This window comes from Pseudophryne corroboree, chromosome 11 (assembly GCF_028390025.1).
Source record: "Pseudophryne corroboree isolate aPseCor3 chromosome 11, aPseCor3.hap2, whole genome shotgun sequence".
Taxonomy (NCBI): domain Eukaryota; kingdom Metazoa; phylum Chordata; class Amphibia; order Anura; family Myobatrachidae; genus Pseudophryne; species Pseudophryne corroboree.
This window is the reverse complement of record NC_086454.1, coordinates 351,452,190-351,476,838: the sequence shown is the minus strand read 5'-3', so window position 1 is coordinate 351,476,838 and position 24,649 is coordinate 351,452,190.

Genomic DNA, 24,649 nt, shown 5'->3' with positions numbered 1-24,649 from the left:
GTAGGTAAGTATGACCTGAATGTATTAAAGGGCTTTTGGAGCAGATTTCGTGAAAAACTGCTCCAAACCCTTTAATAATTTTTTTTTTTTTAGTAACCAAGATCGCATTTCCCATACTTATAATGGGAAATGCGATTTGGAGGAATTTACCAAAAATAAATTGTAAAAAAAATACCGCAGTGTGCCCTGTGATAATTACGCCAGCGCCAGCTGGTACAATCAAAGATCCTGGCCTCGTCCCTCATCCGCAACATTGGCGACACGTCTCTGTTTTGAGAAACGGAGGCCGTCACCACCCTACATCTACCCTACAATGTTTAAACCAGACCATCATGCTCTGTCTGTGCCATCTGCCATGAGTTGCATAATTAAAACAAGAAAAATAAATAATTTTTTACTATTTACCAAATTTAAAGCACAATTGCTCACAAAAGGGAAAATTGTGTTTCGGGTGGAACATTGCAAATTAAATCTAGTGACCAGCAATTATCTTCATGGGGTCTTAGGGGTAAATTTACAAAAGCTCAGATTCCGTCTATCATTTCATCCTAGAAAATGATATCGCAAACCTGATTGGTTGCTATGGACAAAGGTTTTAGTAAATTTCTCTCCCCCCAGATGCCCAGACATCTTATTCCCTGTTCTCCGTATTTCTACCTGTCCATAGGCAGTCTGTTTTTTGGGAGGTACCCCCTCGTACGAGGAGCCACGTGCGCAGAATTTAAATTTAAATTTTTTGCGGGAAAAAGGTCAAAAATACACAATCGTAGACTAGAAACAAACCTCTAATTATGCTTCCATGGAACGTAATATGCTAAAGACACTAAAGGAAAATTGTACAATACAGAGCGTATTTCCATTCGTGCCAGTCAGAGCTATATTAACCTCGTTAGCATTGAGCGTTTATAACAAAGACATATTTCTTTGTGAGGCACAAACAAAAACATTGTAAGAAAAAGTTCCCGGGAGTCAGAACTATCCTCACGCTAAACCCATCAAAGCAAAGCCGATCAATATCTCTCTGACGTGGCTTCTCAGAAAGAAAGAGACGACGGTGATATATATCTGGTAGCTACAAGGCTAAAATAAAAGTCATTTTAATTACTGTTTAAATTGGCTTCAGTCTGAAGTCAAATCCTTTTCATTAATTTGCTTACGTGGGCCGTGTCACATCGTTCTGTTGTTAATCTGCCTAAATGAGTAAAAATAGGCGGCCTCTGTAACTGACCTTCCATTCTTGTGTTATATGTATCGTTTTATGCACTTCTAATTATTCTCTGTCTGGGAGGTGAAGTTATAGCACCTGATCTGGTAATATAAGACTGGGGTTTCGCAGGATAACCTTGCTCCAGCTTCCTCTGCACAAAAACACATACCTAAAATATGGCCGACAGATGTTCCGGATGCCATTTTCTGGGCTAAACATCAACCTGTCAACTCATTTGGAACAAGTGACATCAGTGAGCGATGAGGTATATACAGTGGTTTGCTAGCCACATCACTGTATATGAATCCAATATTCTGCAATCTGTAAAAGATTGTTTCTGTTACCTAGGAGACCAGACAGTCATTGTAAAAAGGTCTAGCTTTGCAATGCTGCAAGTTAAAGATACCTGGCTGCTGGCTTATAAATCTGCAGGAGTTACTTGATTCTCAATGTGCCAGTTGGTCCTGCCAGGGGAGCAAAAAACGTCAAATGACAACACAGGGTTAACTCGGGGATTATCACCAGATGTCCAAGGACTGGATACTTCATGATCTATTAAAGTGGGTGTCCATTAAAGAAGCTAGACTGCCCAAAGTGGCTCACAGGAGGCCAGAGTGCTCAAGACCACCGGAGAACTTGGGTAGGCTACATGGGTTCCGGTATGAATGGTCGACCATGTTATGGTCGACAGTCATTAGGTCGACCACTATTGGTCGACATTGACATGGTCGACATGGACACATGGTTGACACATGAAAGGTCGACACATGAAAAGGTCGACCTGAGTTTTTTCACTTTTTTGGTGTCGTTTTTTGCGTAATGTGACTGGGAACCCCAATTAGTGCACCGCGTCCCCTCGCATGGCTCGCTTCGCTCGCCATGCTTCGGGCATGGTGCCTTCGCTCCGCTACCGCTTCGCTCGGCACAGATTACCGTTCCAATCGTAGTCCACGTGGATCGTAAAGTATGGAAAAGTTCCCCAAAAGAAAAAAAAAGTTAAAAAACTCATGTCGACCTTTCCATGTGTCGACCTTTCATGTGTCGACCATGTGTCCATGTTGACCATGTCAATGTCGACCAATAGTGGTCGACCTAATGACTGTCGACCATAACATGGTCGACCACCTGAACGGATACCGGCTACATGCCAGCACCTCTGATAACCAGGTGACAGCCCAAAAGCAGGTTGATTATCTGTGACTACCCGACTGAAGCCACAGGTACGGTTAAGCTGGTCACTGCCTGTAGTGCTATATTAGGGGGTCATTCTGACCCGATCGCAGCGTGCCGTCGTTTGGGTTAAACAGGAATAGGAATAACAATTAATACTGTGAAGAACATGCTTCATTTACATGCAAAGATAGCAAAATGGGGCAGATGTATTAACCTGGAGACGGCATAAGGAAGTGATAAACCAGTGATAAGAGCAAGGTGATATATGCACCAGCCAATCCGCTCCAATATGTAAATTAACAGTTAGGAGCTGATTGGCTGATGCGTTTATCACCTTGCACTTATACCTGGTTTGTCACTTCCTTATGCCATCGCCCAGTTAGTACAATATCTGCCTCGTCATTTTAGCTGCGCACAGGACAGACGTGGCTGGATACTTGACTTATTGATTGATTGAAATCTTTATTTATATATATATATATATATATATATATACTTTAATATCACAAGCAGTTTTTCCATACATGTTATATATCGGGGGGGGGGACGACCAAGGGCCGAGACAGCCGATAAATCAATAAATCACCTTGTGCACAAATCCGGTAGAGTTTCATCGTCTGCCTTCATTCGTCAGGATAACTTGCTAGAGTTTTATGTGGAATATTGAATATAAATGTGGATAAGACGTAATCCAGCCACCTTGTCTCCTGCAAACAGTGCAAATGCAAATCTAACTACTGCAATCACTTCTGCCACAGATCTCCTAAGTGTAGCAGCAGATAGCGGGGGGCTAGCTATGAATTGAGGTCACAGAATCGTACTTGTGTATCGTGTGGCCGACACATACAGTGGGGTGTACACAGGCACGCTCATCGTTGCTGATGCCGAATCCTGCGCATAACTCTGTATATGGGCAAATATACGCATGTAGTTCGGCGCACGAAAGTCAGAGCAATTATGACGGATGCATTCAATTCTGCATAAGACCAGTGGCGTATCTGTAATGGGTGCAGGGCACACACGGGCACCAGGGGGACCACAATGCACATCCTGTAGACCTTTGCATGCCAGTCTACTCACTTGAGCCATTGGTTAGAGAGGAGAGGGCTCGGGGGGATACGGCACACCGGCCCCCGCCTCGCTTATTACACCCCTCCCCAACCATCAGACACTTTGAACCAGGTAGCTGGTGGCCACAATCGGCACTTCTTGCAGCATCGGTGATCAGTGGTGCCCCCCTATAAGGTACCCCAAGAGGCACCCGAACAAGTACAGCCAACACTGGTCGCACTCAAATGACGAAACGGCTCAGAGTCAGGAATACATTTTCCAACGTTTAAGACACCATTTATTGATGAAAAGACCCAATAAGGGTGTTCTGAAACATTGGAAAACCAGATGTACTATATGTACAGTATATCTGTCTATATAGTATATATAAATATATATATATATATATTAGGTGCTTCATCGCGCTACACCCCCTTAACCCTTGCACGCCTTTCTGGGGTTCAATATTTTTATTATATGGAGTATTACCTGCATTCCTTTGTTAGTGGTTAAATATTGCACGATGAAAGGGCGTGCGATGGTGAAGGAGGCACAGCCCCTTGCGACGGCGTGAACAGCGCCTGCAGGGCATGATGTACAGAATGTAGCGGGTGTGGCACTGCGGTGCCGGCGCATGCGCAATTCCGACCTGATGGCTGCACTGCAATAAACTGCAGCAAGCAATCGGGTCGGAATGACCCCCTCTGTCACTTCGGCTCCTGGGAAATACTAATTGCCTCCTCATCGTTCCGACCCCGCCTAAAGTACGGCTTGAGCGGGCTAATGATCGTAGGCACATTGCCGGTCACTAATCGGGCGTTATTTCGGCATGGATAAACGCCATAAACCCACTATTATCTCGCCTTCATTTCCCAGGGAAAAGGCTTCATCTACCGTATGAGCCATTCTCATTGTCTCGCTAATTAAAATGATTCCACCGTGTTAACTGACCTATGGTTCTGACCTTTATTTTGTAATACTCCCAGGGTGTGGGTAGTGCAGCTGTAGAACGTGTTCTGGTGACAGTGAGTTGGCTCGGAGTCCCCTCCGGACCTGTCACATCATTAACTTGTAATGGGGAGCTCAGAGCTGGAAAGAGGAAAAAACCTCATTGTATTCTTTGTAGAAGCTGCTGCCTTTGTTGCTGCACTTGGAGACTGCGATTCGTCTTTCTGTAACAAGGAATTATCCTTCCACTTCCTTCCTGGAGGGTCTACCCTTCACATCTACGCGAGAGCTGAGCCGGGTGGCTCTAAAAATAGTTAAAAACAGATCATGCGAGGCTGACTGCCAACAATTGTGTATGACATAGTGACAGCTCCTTCACAGGTGAGGCCGGGGATGGGGGCTGCGTGGCTCTGGGGAAGGGGACCACTCACTCATTAAATAAAAAAGGAAATGGAAAAGTGTTTGGCAACAGGTAAATTAATGATGACAGAAATGTCACCTGCAAGGGCAAGAAGATTACCCAACTAGAAGACACATTGCACGACCAGAAGACACATTACCTGGTCAGAAGACGCACTACCCAGTCCATACTTGCCTACCTGACCCTCTCCATGGGGTAAATTTACTAAGATGGGAGTTCTATTTAAGATAGGATGTTGCCCATAGCAACCAATCAGATTCTACTTCTCATTTATCTAGCACCTTCTAGAAGATAATACCTGGAATCTGATTGGTTGCTGTGGGCAACATCCCATCTTAAATAGAACTCCCATCTTAGTAAATTTACCCCCATGAGGGAGAAAATGCTCTGTTCCTGGACTTTCCTGGTAATGTATGATTGCCATCACCTGTGGTGAGCTAGTTAATAGATAAGAAAGGTGTTTCACCACAGGTGATGGCAATCATACATTACCAGGAAAGTCCAGGAACAGAGCATTTTCTCCCTCATGGAGAGGGTCAGGCAGGCAAGTATGACCCAGTCAGAAGATGCACTATCCGAACAGAAGACACACTACCCGAACAGAAGACTCACTACCCGACCAGAAGACGCACTACCCGACCAGAAGACTCACTACCCGTCCAGAAGACTCACTACCCGTCCAGAAGACTCACTACCCATCCAGAAGACGCACTACCCGACCAGAAGACGCACTACCTGACCAGAAAACACACTAGCCAAACAGAAGACACACTACCCAGTTAGAAGACGCACTACCTGACCAGTAGACAAACTACCCAACCAGAAGACACACTACCTGGTCAGAAGATGCACTACCCGACCAGAAGACACACTGCACGACCAGAAGACGCACTACCCGACCAGAAGACACACTGCGCGACCAGAAGACGCACTGCACGACCAGATGACGCACTACCCGACCAGAAGACACACTACCCGACCAGAAGACACACTACCGAAGACGCACTACCCGACCAGAAGACGCACTACCCGACCAGAAGACACACTACCGGGTCAGAAGACGCACTACCCGACCAGAAGACGCACTACCCGACCAGAAGACACACTACACGACCAGAAGACACACTACCCGACCAGAAGACGCACTCCCCGACCAGAAGACGCACTACCCGACCAGAAGACGCACTACCCGACCAGAAGACGCACTACCCGACCAGAAGATGCACTACCCGACCAGAAGACACACTACCCGACCAGAAGACGCACTACCCGACCAGAAGATGCACTACCCGACCAGAAGACACACTACCTGACCAGAGGAACTAGATGTACAGATTAGTTATTTAATTTAAAGAAATCTCATATATATACATAAGTAGATTCGTTTTATCTTCCCATTCAAAAAAAAATGCTTGGTCATAGGAAAATGGTAATTTGGTGGAAACTTTTAGCGGTTGGATACGAAAACCTGGTTTTTACAATCCCAACGGTCAGGATGAGAACAGCGGCATCCTGACGGTCAAAATCCTGACGGATTCCAGTAAGTATTTCAATCCTAATCCTCCCCCCCTGCAACCTAACCCTAACTGCTTCCTCCCCCACAGCTTAACCCTAACCTCCCCAACACCCATAGCCTAACCCTAACTGCTTCCTCCCCCGCAGCCTAACCCTGACCTCCCCAACTCCCACAGCCTAACCCTAACTGCCCCCTCCCCCGCAGCCTAACCCTAACCTCCCCAACTCCCACAGCCAACTGCCCCCTCCCCCGCAGCATAACCCTAACCTCCCCAACTCCCACAGCCTAACCTCCCCCCTAGAGCCTAACCCTGACCTATGTACTTACCGTCGGAATTCTGTCGGGACTAACCGCCAGTGCCGTAACTAGACATTTTATCGCTGTGTGCAAGATAGGGCATCGGCGCCCCCTATGTAAAAAAGGGGCAGTGCGCGCTGTAGGCATGCGCAAAAACTATAGGGGCATGGCTTCATGGGAAAGGGGTGTGGCCACAAAATAATACCAATTCATATTACATATTATAGTAGTCTCTATTATTCAAATTACGCTGCACAGTAGCGCCACTACACCAGGTAGAGCCCCTTTTACACATTACGGCGAACAGATTCCCCTTTTAACACATTACGGCAGACTGCGTCCCCCTTTTTACACATTACGGCAGCCAGGGTCCCCTTTTTACACATTATGGCACACTGCGTCCCCCTTTTTACACATTATGGCAGACAGCGTCCCCTTTTTACACATTACGGCAGACTGTGTCCCCTTTTTTACACATTATGGCAGACTGCGTCCCTTTCTTACACATTACGGCAGACAGCGTCCCCTTTTTACACATTACGGAAGGCAGCGTCCCCTTTTTACACATTACGACAGACAGCGTCCCCTTTTTACACAGTATGGCAGACTACTATCCCCTTTTTACACATTACGACAGACAGCGTCCCCTTTTTACACATTACAGCAGACAGCGTCCCCATTTTACACATTACGGCAGACAGTGTCCCCTTTTTACACATTACGGCAGACTGCGTCCCCCTTTTTACACATTACGACAGACAGCGTCCCCTTTTTACACATTACGGCAGACAGCGTCCCCATTTTACACATTACGGCAGGCAGCGTCCCCTTTTTACACATTACGGCAGACAGCGTCCCCTTTTTACACAGTATGGCAGACTGCTTCCCCCTTTTTACACATTACGGCAGACAGCGTCCCCTTTTTACACATTACGGCAGACACCGTCCCCTTTTTACACATTACGGCAGGCAGCGTCCAACTTTTTACACATTATGGCAGACAGTGTCCCCTTTTTACACATTACGGCAGGCAGCGTCTCCTTTTTACACATTACGGCAGGCAGCGTCTCCTTTTTACACATTACGGCAGGCAGCGGCCTTTTTTTGCACATTACGGCAGGCAGCGTCCCCTTTTTACACATTATGGCAGACAGCGTCCCCTTTTTACACATTACGGCAGACAGCGTCCCCCTTTTACACATTAGGTAGACAGACCGATAGATAGACAGACAGACAGACAGATAGAATAGATGATACTTACCATCTCTCCGCTGGCTCAGGCAGTCAGGCTCCTCTGTGCTGGCAGCTTTGGGGGCAGGGGAGGAGGAGGAGGGAGGGGGACTCGGGAACTGCAGCAGCGCACTGTAATTGCCGGTGGCGTCGCTGCAGCTATCCCTCTCCAGTCCTTCCGCATTGGCTGGTCACCGCCGTTGTGAATGCTGGGATGAGGGAAGCACATCCCAGCATTCACAGCAGCGGCGACACTACTTGGTCAGAAGATGCACTACCTGACCAGAAGACACACTGCACGACCAGAAGACGCACTACCCGACCAGAAGACACACTGCACGACCAGAAGACACACTGCACGACCAGAAGACACACTGCACGACCAGAAGACACACTACCCAACTAGAAGACGCACTACCCGACCAGAAGACACACTGCACGACGAGAAGACACACTGCACGACCAGAAGACGCACTACCCGACCAGAAGACACACTGCACGACCAGAAGACACACTACCCGACCAGAAGACACACTGCACGACCGGAAGACACACTGCACGACCAGAAGACACACTACCCGACCAGAAGACACACTGCACGACCAGAAGATACACTACCCGGTCAGAAGACGCACTACCCGACCAGAAGACGCACTACCCGACCAGAAAACACACTACCTGACCAGAAGACGCACTACACGACCAGAAGACACACTACCTGACCAGAAGACGCACTACCCGACCAAAAGACGCACTACCCGACTAGAAGACGCACTACCTGACCAGAAGACACACTACCCGACCAGAAGACACACTGCACGACCAGAAGACACACTACCCGACCAGAAGACGCACTACCCGACCAGAAGACACACTGCACGACCAGAAGACACACTACCCGACCAGAAGACACACTACCCGACCAGAAGATGCACTGCACGACGAGAAGACACACTGCATGACCAGAAGACGCACTACCCGACCAGAAGACACACTGCACGACCAGAAGACACACTACCCGACCAGAAGACACACTACCCGACCAGAAGATGCACTACCCGACCAGAAGACGCACTACCCGACCAGAAGACGCACTACCCGACCAAAAGACGCACTACCCGACCAGAAGACGCACTACCCGACCAGAAGACACACTACCCGACCAGAAGACGCACTACCCGACCAGAAGATGCACTACCCGACCAGAAGACACACTACCTGACCAGAAGACACACTACCCGACCAGAAGACACACTACCTGACCAGAGGAACTAGATGTACAGATTAGTTATTTAATTTAAAGAAATCTCATATATATACATAAGTAGATTTGTTTTATCTTCCCATTTAAAAAAAAATGCTTGGTCATAGGAAAATGGTAAATTGGTGTAAACTTTTAGCGGTTGGATACGAAAACCTGGTATTCACAATCCCAACGGTCAGGATGAGAACAGCGGCATCCTGACGGTCAAAATCCTGACGGATTCCAGTAAGTATTTCAATCCTAATCCTCCCCCCCTGCAACCTAACCCTAACTGCTTCCTCCCCCACAGCTTAACCCTAACCTCCACAACTCCCACAGCCTAACCCTAACTGCCCCCTCCCCCGCAGCCTAACCCTGACCTCCCCAACTCCCACAGCCTAGCCCTAACTGCCCCCTGCCCCGCAGCCTAACCCTGCCCTCCCCAACTCCCACAGCCAACTGCCCCCTGCCCCGCAGCCTAACCCTGCCCTCCCCAACTCCCACAGCCTAACCCTAACTGCCCCCTCCCCCGCAGCCTAACCCTAACCTCCACAACTCCCACAGCCTAACCCTAACTGCCCCCTCCCCCGCAGCCTAACCCTGACCTCCCCAACTCCCACAGCCTAACCCTAACTACCCCCTCCCCCGCAGCCTAACCCTCTTTCCCCAACTCCCACAGCCTAACCCTAACTGCCCCCTCCCCCGCAGCCTAACCCTGACCTCCCCAACTCCCACAGCCTATCCCTAACTGCCCCCTCCCCCGCAGCCTAACCCTGACTTCCCCAACTCCCACAGCCTAACCCTAACTACCCCCTCCCCCGCAGCCTAACCCTGCCCTCCCCAACTCCCACAGCCTAACCCTAACTGCCCCCTCCCCCGCAGCCTAACCCTAACCTCCCCAACTCCCACAGCCAACTGCCCCCTCCCCCGCAGCATAACCCTAACCTCCACATCTCCCACAGCCTAACCGCCCCCCTAGAGCCTAACCCTGACCCATGTACTTACCGTCGGAATTCTGTCGGGACTAAGCGCCAGTGCCGTAACTAGACATTTTATCGCTGTGTGCAAGATAGGGCACCGGCGCCCCCCCTATGTAAAAAAGCGGCAGTGCGCGCTGTAAGTGTGCGCAAAAACTATAGGGGCATGGCTTCATGGGGAAGGGGTGTGGCCACAAAATAATACCAATTCATATTACATATTATAGTAGTCTCTATTATTCAAATTACGCCGCACAGTAACGCCACTACACCAGGTAGAGCCCCTTTTACACATTACGGCGAACAGATTCCCCTTTTAACACATTACAGCAGACTGCGTCCCCCTTTTTACACATTATGGCAGACAGCGTCCCCTTTTTACACATTACGGCAGGCAGACAGCGTCCCCTTTTTACACATTATGGCAGACAGCGTCCCCTTTTTACACATTACGGCAGACTGTGTCCCCCTTTTTACACATTACGGCAGACTGCGTCCCCCTTTTTATACATTACGACAGACAGCGTCCCCTCTTTACACATTACGGCAGACAGCGTCCCCTTTTTACACATTACGGCAGGCAGCGTCCCCTTTTTACACATTACGGCAGACTGTGTCCCCCTTTTTACACATTATGGCAGACTGCGTCCCCCTTTTTACACATTACGACAGACAGCGTCCCCTTTTTACACATTACGGCAGACAGCGTCCCCTTTTTACACATTATGGCAGACAGCGTCCCCTTTTTACACATTACGGCAGACTGTGTCCCCCTTTTTACACATTATGGCAGACTGCGTCCCCCTTTTTACACATTACGACAGACAGCGTCCCCTTTTTACACATTACGGCAGACAGCGTCCCCTTTTTACACATTACGGCAGGCAGCGTCCACTTTTTACACATTACGGCAGACTGTGTCCCCCTTTTTACACATTATGGCAGACTGCGTCCCCCTTTTTACACATTACGACAGACAGCGTCCCCTTTTTACACATTACGGCAGACAGCGTCCCTTTTTTACACATTATGGCAGACAGCGTCCCCTTTTTACACATTACGGCAGACTGTGTCCCCCTTTTTACACATTACGACAGACAGCGTCCCCTTTTTACACATTACTGCAGACTGTGTCCCCTTATTACACATTACGGCAGGCAGCGTCCCCTTTTTCCACATTACGGCAGACAGCGTCCCCCTTTTACACATTAGGTAGACAGACCGATAGATAGACAGACAGACAGACAGAGAGATACAATAGATGATACCATCTCTCCGCTGGCTCAGGCAGTCAGGCTCCTCGGTGCTGGCAGCTTTGGGGGCAGGGGAGGAGGAGGAGGGAGGGGGACTCGGGAACCGCAGCAGCGCACTGTAATTGCCGGTGGCGTCGCTGCAGCTGTCCCTTCTCCAGTCCTTCCGCATTGGCTGGCCACCGCCGTTGTGAATGCTGGGATGAGGGAAGCGCATCCCAGCATTCACAGCAGCGGCGGCCAGCCTATGTGGAAGGAGAGGGACAGCTGCAGCAGCGCCACCACCAATGACATAGCGCTGCTGCGGCTCCTTCCCTCCTCCCCCTTGCTCCTCTTCCTTCTCCGCTGCTCCTCTCATCCTCCGGCACAGGCAGCTTGCAATGAGTCAATTTGAGTCATTACAAGCCGCTGACTTTAGGGAAAGCGGATAGTTGCACCCTCAGGGCAACTGCGCTGTGTGCCAGGCACACCTAGCACACAAGTAGTTACGGCCCTGCTAACCGCATCCCCTTTTAAGGCAGTTGAGTTTTCTGTTCTGGCTTTCTGAATTCTGCTGCCTGTTTTGTACATGATCCATTGCCAGGGAAAGCACTACCATAAGGAATCTCCCTAAGGAGCCCACACCGGTGGGTCTTGCTGAGGCCTTCTTGTACTAAAAAGCAAGGCTGTCTCTGTTCTTTCTAGTGCTGGCGGCAGCATACAGTTGGTGGACAGCATTGCTGGGAGCCGAACAACATTGATCAGTTTTCCGTGTGATCTGTGTTTATTTTATTTCTTTCCTTGTGTGTGTAATAGACATAGAAATTATGAATATATTTTAAAAAGTGAAGTGTGAATGTGAGGGAATGGAGAGATGGTAAGGCGAGGGTTGGGCGTGGGGGGCAGGAATGTAGGATGAGGTCTGATTTAGAGTTGGACATAAGTCCTACTTTCCCCTGCAAAGCTTAGGTCTGTGGGGCTAATTCAGACCTAATCGGTGCTGCAGCAGCGTTCAGGCCTGAACTGCGCCGGCGCATGACAGACACCCGACGTTTTTTTTAGCTAGCGATCGCCTCTGCCTGATTGACAGGCAGAGGTGGTCGCTGGGTGGGAGGGGGCGGGACAGCGGCATTAAGCCGTCGTCTAAGGGGTGCGGTCCGGCCAACGCTGGTGCTGCACTGGCCGGGAGCTACTCCTGAAGTACAAAAGCATCGCAGCTCTGCGATGCTTTTGTACTTCTGCGACGGGGCAGGGACTTACATGTGGGATGGGCTAGCCCTGTGCTGGGCGTCCCCCCCGCATGTCCGTGCGCCTGATCGGAGCTCTGCTAAATGTAGCACAGCTACGATCAACTCGGAATCACCCCCTATATGCAGCAAATCAGGGATTTTGTTTGTCATTCCAGCCAAGCTGATTGGTAGAGACCCGTCCAATCAGGGCGCAGCTACGAGTTTGATCAAACATCCTAAACCTTTATTTGAACATGTCCAATATCCTCCTCTCCTTGATCCTAGGAATTGGGGTTACACTAGTAGTAAAAAATATCCTTCTGAAAACTTAACGCACAAGTGGGGGACAAGATTATCCACTGCTGGGGTTCTGCACCATTGCTCTACTGACCAGTACCTTCATATCATAGGACATATAGCACATGCACATCTATGGGGTAAGCGATCTTTGGGGTGTATTGTATTGCCCAACGAGGCTTAACAGGGCCCATTTATTTATTATTGGGTTTTAGACCCAATAATTATAATTACTTATCGACACCTGGCAGCAATATGAAATGATATACCGCTAGGACGTATTAAAAATCATATACAAGGACAGGATTGGAGCCCATCCCTGCGACGTGCAAAAGCAAAGTGATCGCTAGTGCGCATGTGCGAGTGTCCGTTACTGGGGAGGGATCCTAGGGACCCCTCTCCAGGTAAATTGTTCGATCTGTATCCCATAGGCTACAGAATGCTTCACATTCCAGAGCTTGGTAAATCTCACAGTACAGCAGCACCAAAGAAATTGTAAGTGCAATCAGAAATGGGGAAGCGAAGGGCCTGCTTGGAGTTCCCCAAACTGAATTATAAGTATATAGCTCCTTCTTATCTCCAGACGTAGTGGATCCGCACCAGTTGGGGGCCAACATGTGAGACAGCCACAGGGCTGGGTCCAGGGGGACCCACGCCGCACACCCTGCATCAGCGCTGCAGCAGCACTAATCAACTGTGAAATGGCGCTGTTCCAATCATCCTGGAGATTTGCGCATTACACAGTGGTGGTGTCACAATGCCAGAGTCTGCTGCACACGGTGTCTGCACACGTGCCCCTTCCTCTCCTAAACCGCCCCTCATATCATTATAAACTATAAGCACACAAGTTATTAGGCGTATTATTCAGCTCAGTTATACACTGCCTTTTATATATTAATATTAACAAAGTAAAGCGAATTTGGATTTTTACATATTGCGAGCATGGATTGTTTCTACGGAAACAGCATGTGTGCTCTGCGGACATCTTTTCAGGAGTTTTCACGATCGCCATGGTAACCAGCCACCTACTGAACATGGATGAAGGACAACGCCATCACGTTTCCGTGGTGATACAGTAAGGCTATGATCCCCTGACAGTCCAGAATGGCTCATCCTGCGGCAAGCCGAGAATACCCCGCAGACAGCTCTATATGCGGATGGTAGCCGGCATGTATTTCAGATAAATATATTACCAGAGAAGGCCGCACAATGGCTTCATGTGAGACGTCAGTGAGAAATTCCTGGACACATTGCGTACGTAACAGATTTGACATAAAACTGTATAAGGGGGGAATTCAGTTACTGGTGATGCATCGCTGTGACGCGCGGCTGCGCATATGTCAGCCAGTTACACCGCTATGTGGTACCAGGAAAAACTTATGATATCACTGGACGTAATTTGCCAATTCGGAATCTTGTCTCATCTGTGGCAAATAAAGCATCACAAAATTAAATAAACTGGCAATTATTTACCGATAGTGTGGAAACGTGCCGTCACCCGTAGCAACCTATCAGAAATTTGATTTATCTGGTGCAAATTTCAAAATAAGGGGTCTATTCATGAAGCAGTGAAAAGTGTGGAGAAGCGAGCCAGTGGAGAAGTTGCCCGTGGCATCCAATCAGCTGTTCTGTATTATTTTATAGTATGCAAATTATAAATGTTACTTCAATGCTGATTGGTTGCCATGGGCAACTTCTCCACTGACTCACTTCTCCACACTTTTCACTGCTTCATGAATATAAGTGCCTGTGGTAACCCTTTGATGTATAGGGCACAAGCGAGAAAAGCCCTTTGTCAGTGGAGGGGACGTTTCCATAATAAATTGGGAAAAACGACTGCAGAACTGATGCAGAACTTAATTCAGAACAAATCAGATTTTAAAAAAAACGACGTATTATATAACGTAAGTTTCACCTAAGTGGAGTGTAGGGAGCGTGCACATCAGCGCAGTAACACGCCGGCGCTGACATGAGCTGAAGACCGCTAAGGTAGTGGCTGGGTCAGCCAGGCGGCCTAGGAACCTGCTAGAAAGCGGAACTGTCTCTGGTTGTCGTGTAAGCGGTAGTGATGCCTTAATGAAGCGGAACCTGAGTTCCACTAATGAAAACTCGGAAGGATTGCAACGCTTCTGCAAGGAGTGAAGTGGTAATTATGCAGCACTGATAACAAGCTCGGAATAAAGGAAACTGTGCTACATGCAAATTGAGATTTCTTTTATGGACTACTAAACTTTAAGTACACATTTCTTCTTTAACTAATGAGTCAAGATTTATTCCCTGGCATGTGCTTAGAGAGCTCTAATAAGTATGTATGTGATTAAGCACTGTAAATAGACTTATCTCGTCACAATATAATGCCATCTTATGTCAAATTAAATATATATGAAGTTTGACATCTATTTAACAAGTTTTTTTTCTAATTTTACTTTTAAATATGCAAATTCCTTGCATTAAATCTCCTCTTCACTATAGGGAAGGCTACTGTGACGAGCCCAATAGCTGGGAGAGATATCAGAAGCCCTCTGATGCAATCTGCAGGTCAGTGTCGGACTAGGGCATGGAAGGCCCACCAGGGGGGGATGTAGAGGTACAGGCTCATGCTTAGGGGTGTGGCCAGCTGCCACAGAGGCTTGGCTAACAGGGTATGGACCCCATGATAAATATATATAGTAAATACTGCTTGTGCATGCATGATAATGTACCATATTAATAGCTGCAATGCACTGTAGATAATATGTATAATGTACAATTCAAGTGCACAGTCGGGACCTGATCCATAGAGGAGGAGGTGGGGCCCCAGGCAGTGGGGCCCACCGGTGGTTTCCCCTGTACTCCTGTGGGCCAGTCCAACCCTGCTGCAGGCAAATAATTAGAATTGTTGGGGACACACAGAGTACTTGCTTAGTACTCGCCCAGATTATCTGGGAGGCTCCTGGATGCCCGGAAGAGTTGGGAAGTCTCCCCAAGGTGTCCGCTACCTGCATGCAGCTGCCTTCTTCCCAAGTGATGTGGGTGGTCTGGGCAGACGATGACACGATTTGCACTGATTTGCTGGCAATGTGTAGTGGGGGTGGGACAACAATGTCACACCCCCACACGCCGCCCACTTTGATATGTCACACCCCCGCAGAGCCGACTACAGCTAGTAAGTCCACAAGTATGCTTCAGAGTAACATTTTGAAGGGGCCCAAGCCATAGTTCTAGAAAGACACCTCCCTCCTCAACAGCTGTTCATTTTATGCACCACACTAGTGCCCTAAGTCATTTAATGACCTTTATCAGTACACATTAGGCTAAACAGTACCCTCAGTTCTTATTATACCACTGTTACGATCCTGATGCTCAGGACAGGGGAGATCTTATGTAGTGAGTCCTGAGCACCAAGACGGAATGCTGGGATTGGGAAATGGGAAGGAAATAGCCCCTAGCACCCTACCTTCGTTGTCTTACCCGTGTTATCAATTCACGCCTGAACGACTATGGTTTCTTGGGCCCATGGCAGCCGCGTTTGAAGGGCGGATTAGGTCTGCCCAACTCCGATGCCCCCTCAGGTCTTAAAGAGAGACAAGGCGTGAACTGAGACAGGGTAATAACAAGGGGACCTCTAACTGAAACAACCACGCTAGGGGCTATAAACTACCTAAAAACTAAACGTATGTGCGGCACGCCGCCAAAGGAAAAGAACTACAAAGAAACCACTGTCCACTCCCCCACACGGCACCGCCGAGTTCCGGGGAGGACAGTGAAAGTGGAAACCTCCGCAAATGCACCAATTTACAGTGAAGTAAACACTAAGCGGCACAAGCCGCTACTCACGAAACCGGGCGAGAACCCCAGATGACAGAGACAGGTTCGCAAGGACTAGAAGGATTCCCAGGACCGGCTTCGGACCTCCAAAGTACCAGAGGGCAGGGAGCAAGATCCACCAAACACGGCTGACAGGAACAGAGTTCTGCAAGGCATGAACAGCAAACAAGAAGCTATCACCGGCGGGGCTGCAGTGTGCTGGCTCACATAAAAAGGCCCTGCTGGCCAATAACAGGAGGGCCAGCAGGACCAGCCCCCAGACCCTAATTACTAGTTGCCGTGCAGCTGCCCTGCTGCACGAGCAACCTAATTAACTATTCTTAGCAACGGGGAATGCGGTCCACCTGTGGCGTCCCCGTTGCTATGCACCCGGCGGCCCTGCACGCACGGCGTCCTGCGTGGCCAGGGACCTGGCGGCTATCGTGCGCATGGCGTCCTGGCGTTGCTAGGCGCCGTGCGGGGGACAGGGAGGGAGAGAGGCGCGGCGGCCATGACCACTGCTCAGTCAGGGCACGGCCGAAGATCGCCGCGCCTAACAGTACCCCCCCTTGAGGAGGGGTTAAAGAACCCCTAGAGCCAGGTTTCTGAGGAAACTCCCGAAAGAATATCCTCTTAAGCTTAGGAGCATGTAAATCCTTATCCAACACCCAAGATCTATCTTCAGGGCCATAACCTTTCCAGTGGACCAAAAATAGAGCCGACCCCGAGAAAGCTTAGAATCTAAAACCTTCTCCACCAAGAACTCTTATTGCCCCTGAACATCCACCGGAGATCTACCCTGGGAAGTCCTCAGAGGAAATCTCCTGGAAGAAAAATACTGTTTCAAAAGAGAACAGTGAAAAGTATTGCCAATTTTGAGATATCTTGGCAAGCGTAGCCGAAAAGCAACTGGGTTGACCTTCTTAATGATAAGGAATGGTCCAATAAATTTGGGTCCCAATCTAGCCGAGGGTTGTCGGAGCTTGATGTTGCGAGTTGACAACCATACCTTATCTCCCACCTTAAAAGTGCAAGGACGTCGGAGCCTATCAGAAAATGTCTTTTCTCGGAAGGCAGCTTTTCTCAAGGCAGGGTGCACCTTTCTCCAAATTGTTCTAAGATGGGAGGTTAAGGTCAACGAGGAGACTGGAGAATGAGAAAAAAAAAGAGTTGGCTCTAGGATGAAATCCAAAGACCGAAAAGAATGGGGACTCCTCGTTGGAAGAATGACAATAGTTATTATAAGCAAATTCTGCTAAAGGAAGAAATTCAGACCAATCATTCTGGAGTTTGGCCGAATACAACCGTAAATACTGTTTTAATGACTGGTTAACTCGTTCGGTTTGTCCGTTAGATTGTGGATGGTACCCAGATGTTAAAGAGAGTTTCATATTTAATGAGGCACAAAAACGTTTCCAGAAACGAGCAATGAATTGCGGACCCCGATCAGAGACAATATCCCTGGGCAACACATGGAGCCTGAACACATGACGGAGAAACAAGACTGCCAACCCTTGAGCAGAGGGTAATCGGGGAAGAGCAATGAAATTAGCCATCTTACTAAAACGATCTACTACCACCCAAATGACTCGAAATCCGACTGAAAGAAGAAGGTCCACCACAAAATCCATGGATATATGTGACCATGGCCTGAGAGGAACGGCTAAAGGTACGAGTTGCCCGATCGGCAATGAACGAGGAACCTTATGCCGTGCACAAACCTGACAGGAATGGACATATTCCCATATATCTTTAGAAAGACTAGGCCACCACACCGAGTGAGAGACTAACTCCAAGGTCTTAGTGATACCTGGATGACCAGAGACTTTGTTGTCATGAAACTCAGCTAAAACAGTGCTTCTCAGAAATTCAGGGACAAAGAGACGATCAGCAGGAGTAAGTTTAGGAGCCTGCTGTTGAAGCTGGACTAACTGAGTAAATAAATCTTGTGTGAGGCCTGCCCGGATGACAGATGATGGAACTATGGGGGTAGTAGCAGGATGGTTATTGTGAACCGGAAGAAAACAACGTGACAGGGCATCAGCTTTAGTATTTTTGGAACTGGGCCTGAAGGTTATAATAATCCTGAAACGAATAAAAAACAATGCCCAACGTGCCTGCTGAGTATTAAGCCGTTTAGCTGACTCAATATACTGCAGGTTCTTATGGTCAGTAAACACTATAATGGTATGCCTAGCTCCCTCCAGCCAATGCCTCCACTCCTCAAAAGCCCATTTAACTGCCAGCAATTCTCGATTACCAACGTCATAGTTGGATTCTGCGGAGGAGAATTTCCTGGACATGAAGGCACAAGGGTGTAATTCCTGAGACTCCGGATCTTCCTGAGATAGGATAGCCCCCACTCCAACCTCTGAGGCATCTACCTCGACTATAAAGGGGAGCTCCGGGTTAGGGTGCCTGAGAACAGGAGCCGAGACAAAGGCCTGCTTTAAGGCCCGAAAGGCAGACTCGGCTGCAGGCGACCAATTGGAAGGGTCCGCTCCTTTTTTAGTCAATGCTACTATAGGAGCGACCAAATCAGAAAAGGTATGAATGAACCGTCTATAATAGTTTGCAAACCCTAAAAAGCGCTGAATTGCCTTTAAATTTGTGGGTTGCGCCCAATTAAGGATGGCCTGGAGTATTTTCGGTTCCATGAAAAATCCCTGGGGAGAAATAATATACCCCAAGAAGGACACTTCCGTGATGTGAAAATCACATTTCTCTAGTTTTGCGTATAAATGGTTCTCCCGTAGTTTTTGAAGAACCAGACGCACATGGGTAATATGTTGTTCCATAGACTCAGAATAAATCAAAATGTCATCTAAATAAACGACAACGAACTTTCCAAGAAAGTCACGAAGAACATCATTGATGAGGTCTTGAAATACCGCAGGAGCATTTGACAGGCCAAAGGGCATCACCAGGTATTCATAATGACCCGACTGTGTGCTGAAAGCCGTCTTCCACTCATCCCCAGATCTTATTCGGATGAGATTGTAAGTTCCTCTAAGATCGATTTTTGAGAAGATAACGGCAGAGCGTAACTGATCAAAAAGTACTGAAATCAAAGGCAAAGGGTAGGTGTTTTTAACAGAAATTTTATTCAGAGCCCGAAAATCAATACATGGTCTGAGCGACCCATCTTTTTTCTCAACAAAAAAGAATCCTGCACTCAAAGGAGATTTCGAGGGCCTAATGAAGCCTTTTTTCAGGCTTTCCTGGATATAATTATCCATAGCTGTGGTTTCTGGCCCGGAGAGGGCATATAATCTCCCCTTAGGTAAAGTGGCCCCGGGAACGAAATCTATAGCGCAGTCATAGGACCGATGGGGAGGCAGAACGTCCGCATTACCCTTGGAGAAAACATCAGTAAAATCCTGATATTCCAAAGGAATAAGTTCTGGGGTAACTGCCGCAACCCGGACTGGATGGGAAATACACTCCTTAACACAAAAAGGACCCCATTGGGAAATCGCCCCAGACCGCCAATCTATGGTGGGATTATGAAAGGCAAGCCAGGGGTGACCCAAAACTACTGGAACTGCCGGACAATGTGTAAGGTAAAATTCTATTTCTTCTGAATGTAGAGCCCCCACTGTCAGCAATACTGGAGGTGTGCGGTGAGTAATAACCCCATTGGAAAGCGGATCCACATCCAAGCCGTGCATGGTGATACGTCTATCTAAGGGTATCTGTGGAACGCTTAAAGCCTTAGCCCAAGCTAAATCCATAAAATTTCCTGCAGCTCCACTGTCGACGAAGGCCGACACCAATGAACTGAGGCTGCCAAAGGAAATCTTTACCGGAACTAATAGAGAATTATTAGAGGAGATTAACTGCAGACCCAAGTGAACCCCCTCACAATTCACTGGGTCAGAGCGTTTCCCGGCTTGTTTGGGCAGTTACGTGTGATATGTCCCTTACCACCACAATACAAACAAAGACCAGAACTTAACCTTCTGGTTCTTTCCTCTGGGGACAGCCGGGAGAGACCCATTTGCATGGGCTCCTCGACATCCTCAGGAAAAGTATATACACATGGATTAGGCCTAAAAGTTGTTCCTCTTTCAGCCCTCCGCTCTCGGAGACGACGATCAATTTTAATAGCGAGCTCCATGAGTTTGTCTAGAGTTTCAGGAGCGGGGTACTGAAGGAGACTGTCTTTAATAACTTCCGACAAACTGAGGCGAAAGTGACTGCGCAGGGCCGGGTCATTCCAGCCACAGTCGTTCGACCAACGGCGAAATTCGGTACAATACACCTCTGCTGGATTTTTGCCTTGCTTAAGGGCACGCAGGTGACTCTCAGCTGATGCTTCTCTATCTGGGTCGTCATATAAGAGGCCTGAGGATTTAAAAAAGGCGTCTACTGATAACAAAGCAGCATCATCCGCTCTTAGCCCAAACGCCCAGGTCTGTGGATCACCCTGAAGTAGAGACATCACAATCCCGACCCGCTGAGACTCAGTACCAGAGGAACGGGGCCTTAAACGAAAATAAAGCTTACAAGCATCCTTAAAATTAAAAAAATCCTTTCGGTTACCCGAAAAACGTTCAGGTAAATGCATCTTTGGTTCTGGAACCATACTCGGGGAGGCTCGCAAAAGATCTTCCTGCGATCTCACCCGAAGATTAAGGTCCTGAACCATCTGAGTTAATTCCTGTATTTGGTTAACCAAAAGCTGACTGGGGTTTGGCCCTAAACCTGCCGGATTCATGAGTCCGGATTTCTAGGCCCACCAATACAACGGAAAAAATGAAACCCCCTTTTTTTTTGTGTGGGCCGGTGATAATGTTACGATCATGATGCTCAGGACAGGGGAGATCTTATGTAGTGAGTCCTGAGCATCAAGACGGAATGCTGGGATTGGGAAATGGGAAGGAAATAGCCCCTAGCACCCTACCTCTGTTGTCTTCCCGTGTTATCAATTCACGCCTGAACGACTATGGTTTCTTGGGCCCATGGCAGCCGCGTTTGAAGGGCGGATTAGGTCTGCCCAACTCCGATGCCCCCTCAGGTCTTAAAGAGAGACAAGGCGTGAACTGAGACAGGGTAATAACAAGGGGACCTCTAACTGAAACAACCACGCTAGGGGCTATAAACTACCTAAAAACTAAACGTATGTGCGGCACGCCGCCAAAGGAAAAGAACTACAAAGAAACCACTGTCCACTCCCCCACACGGCACCGCCGAGTTCCGGGGAGGACAGTGAAAGCGGAAACCTCCGCAAATGCACCAATTTACAGTGAAGTAAACACTAAGTGGCATAGGCCGCAACACGCGGCAGAAGCCGCTACTCACGAAACCGGACGAGAACCCCAGATGACAGAGACAGGTTCGCAAGGACTAGAAGGATTCCCAGGACCGGCTTCGGACCTCCACAGTACCAGAGGGTAGGGAGCAAAATCCACCAAACATGGCTGACAGGAACAGAGTACTACAAGGCAGGACCAGCATACAAGAAGCTATCACCGGCGGGGCTGCAGTGTGCTGGCTCACATAAAAAGGCCCTGCTGGCCAATAACAGGAGGGCCAGCAGGACCAGCCCCGAGACCCTAATTACTAGTTGCCGTGCAGCTGCCCTGCTGCACGAGCAACCTAATTAACTATTCTTAGCAACGGGGAACGCGGTCCACCTGTGGCGTCCCCGTTGCTATGCACCCGGCGGCCCTGCACGCACGGCGTCCTGCGTTGCCAGGGACCCAGCAGCTATCGTGCGCACGGCGTCCTGGCGTTGCTAGGCGCCGTGCGGGGGACAGGGAAGGAGAGAGGCGCGGAGGCTGTGACCGCTGCTCAGTCAGGGCACGGCCGAAGACTGCCGCGCCTAACAACCACATTACACAATGTCCTCCAATTCACATTATGCTACACAAAGCCGGGTGCCCCCCAGTTGACATTATGCCACAGTGCCCTCAGTAACTCACCAATGCAGCCATGGCCCATGCCATCTGAAAATGAGTTACATGATTTGTTGGAGCGATCAGACGGTTCTAGGTGGCCTGTAGTCATGGCATAGAGAACACAATATCCACACCAATTGCCAATACTGCTGCCTGCAGATCCCTGCCTGTCATAGTTGTGACTAGGCCCAGCCAGGGGTACAGAAACTGTCTGATATGTGCTCTGAGTAACTGCACCATGGCCCTCATTCCGAGTTGTTCGCTCGCAAGCTGCTTTTAGCAGCATTGCACACGCTAAGCCGCCGCCTACTGGGAGTGAATCTTAGCATAGTAGATTTGCGAACGAAAGATTAGCAGAATTGCGAATAGACACTTCTTAGCAGTTTCTGAGTAGCTCCAGACTTACTCGGCATCTGCGATCAGTTCAGTGCTTGTCGTTCCTGGTTTGACGTCACAAACACAGCCAGCGTTCGCCCAGACACTCCTCCGTTTCTTCAGCCACTCCCGCGTTTTTCCCAGAAAAGGCAGCGTTTTTTTGCACACACCCATAAAACGGCCTGTTTCCACCCAGAAACACCCACTTCCTGTCAATCACATTACGATCACCAGAACGAAGAAAAAACCTTGTAATGCCGTGAGTAAAATACCAAACTTCTTAGCAAATTTACTTGGCGCAGTCGCACTGCGGACGTTGCGCATGCGCATTAGCGACTAATCGCTCCGTTGCGAGCAAAAAATACCGAGCGAACAACTCGGAATGACCACCCATATTCTGGGCTGCAGAGCAAATGGGATCGGTATGAAATACTTCCAATCAAAATCCCGACAAGGACAAAATCCCGACATAGACAAATACCGACATGTAAATTGACGACAGGTTAAAATACTGACATGCGGTTTTCATTGTTTTTTGTGTGTAGGTCGACACAATTATATTCCTTCTCCAGGTCCACTAGGATGGTAAAGTATGAACAAGTCGGTTTCAAAGAAAAAATCATGAAAAACTCATGTCACCATTTTGACCTGTCGGCATTCTACATGTCGGTATTTTGACCTTGTCGGTATTTTAAATGTCGGTATTTTGTCCATGTCGGGATTTTGACCTTGTCGGGATTTTGACCGTCGGTCAATTGCTGTCGTGATTTTGATTGGAGGTAAATTGACTGCATCCCGAGCAAATGACGCATAAACTTCTGTCAGTGTATTGCAGCTTTTACATGTATTTTCCTGCATAGTAGAGATGTATGTAGCTAGAGTATGGGAATGTCCATCAGTGGTCTGAAAGCTGGGGATCTGGGACACTTGGTAACCATTTACTATACTCGCAGCACCCAACCTTTTCATACTCCTGCAAGGGCCGCATGATTTACTTTTTGAGTTGCAATTGTTATTAATATTAACAAATAACACCAAATTAAGGGACACAATAGAGCAGATTTGATAACTTTTTTATTACATAGACTATTACATAGAGTAGACGATACTTTCCTTGGAAGATGTTCAATAGTGGGGTCTTTCCCTGTTTCTGCTGCATTAGTGTAATGTTTATGATATGATGTACTGGCAATGAATTTCTGCACTGTGAGGCGCTGTATTCTCTCACTACCTCTATTTTACTGCCAGGTACCAGTGTAAGGGGTTTATGGGGGTCATTCCAACCCATTCGCACGCAGCGGTTCTTCACTGCGGTGCAAACAGGTCGGAAATGCGCATGCGCGGCGGATGAATTGCGCATGCACGTCGTTGCCTGGCAATGATCGTCACCGGGCAAAGCTGCCGCCAGCGACAAATGTGATGGCGGCGATCGCAAGAAGATGGACAGGCGGGAGGCGTTTTGGGGCGGATATTCACCGTTTTCCAGGCATGGTGAGTCCAACGCAGGCGTGTCCAGGCGTTTGGAGGGCGGATGTCTGATGTCAGGACCGGGGCCTTTGTCGCTGGATCCGTCGCACAGGGTAAGTAGGTCTGACCCTGGTCTTGTTTTGCAGGAAACTTTTTTAGCGTATTAGGACTACACAAGCGATCGCAGCCCTGCTATGCAAAAATACACTCCCTCATAGGCGGCATCAGGTTGATCGTACCAGCAGCAAAAAGTTGCTACGTGTGATCAACTCGGAATGAGGCCCAATGTACTAAGCTTTGG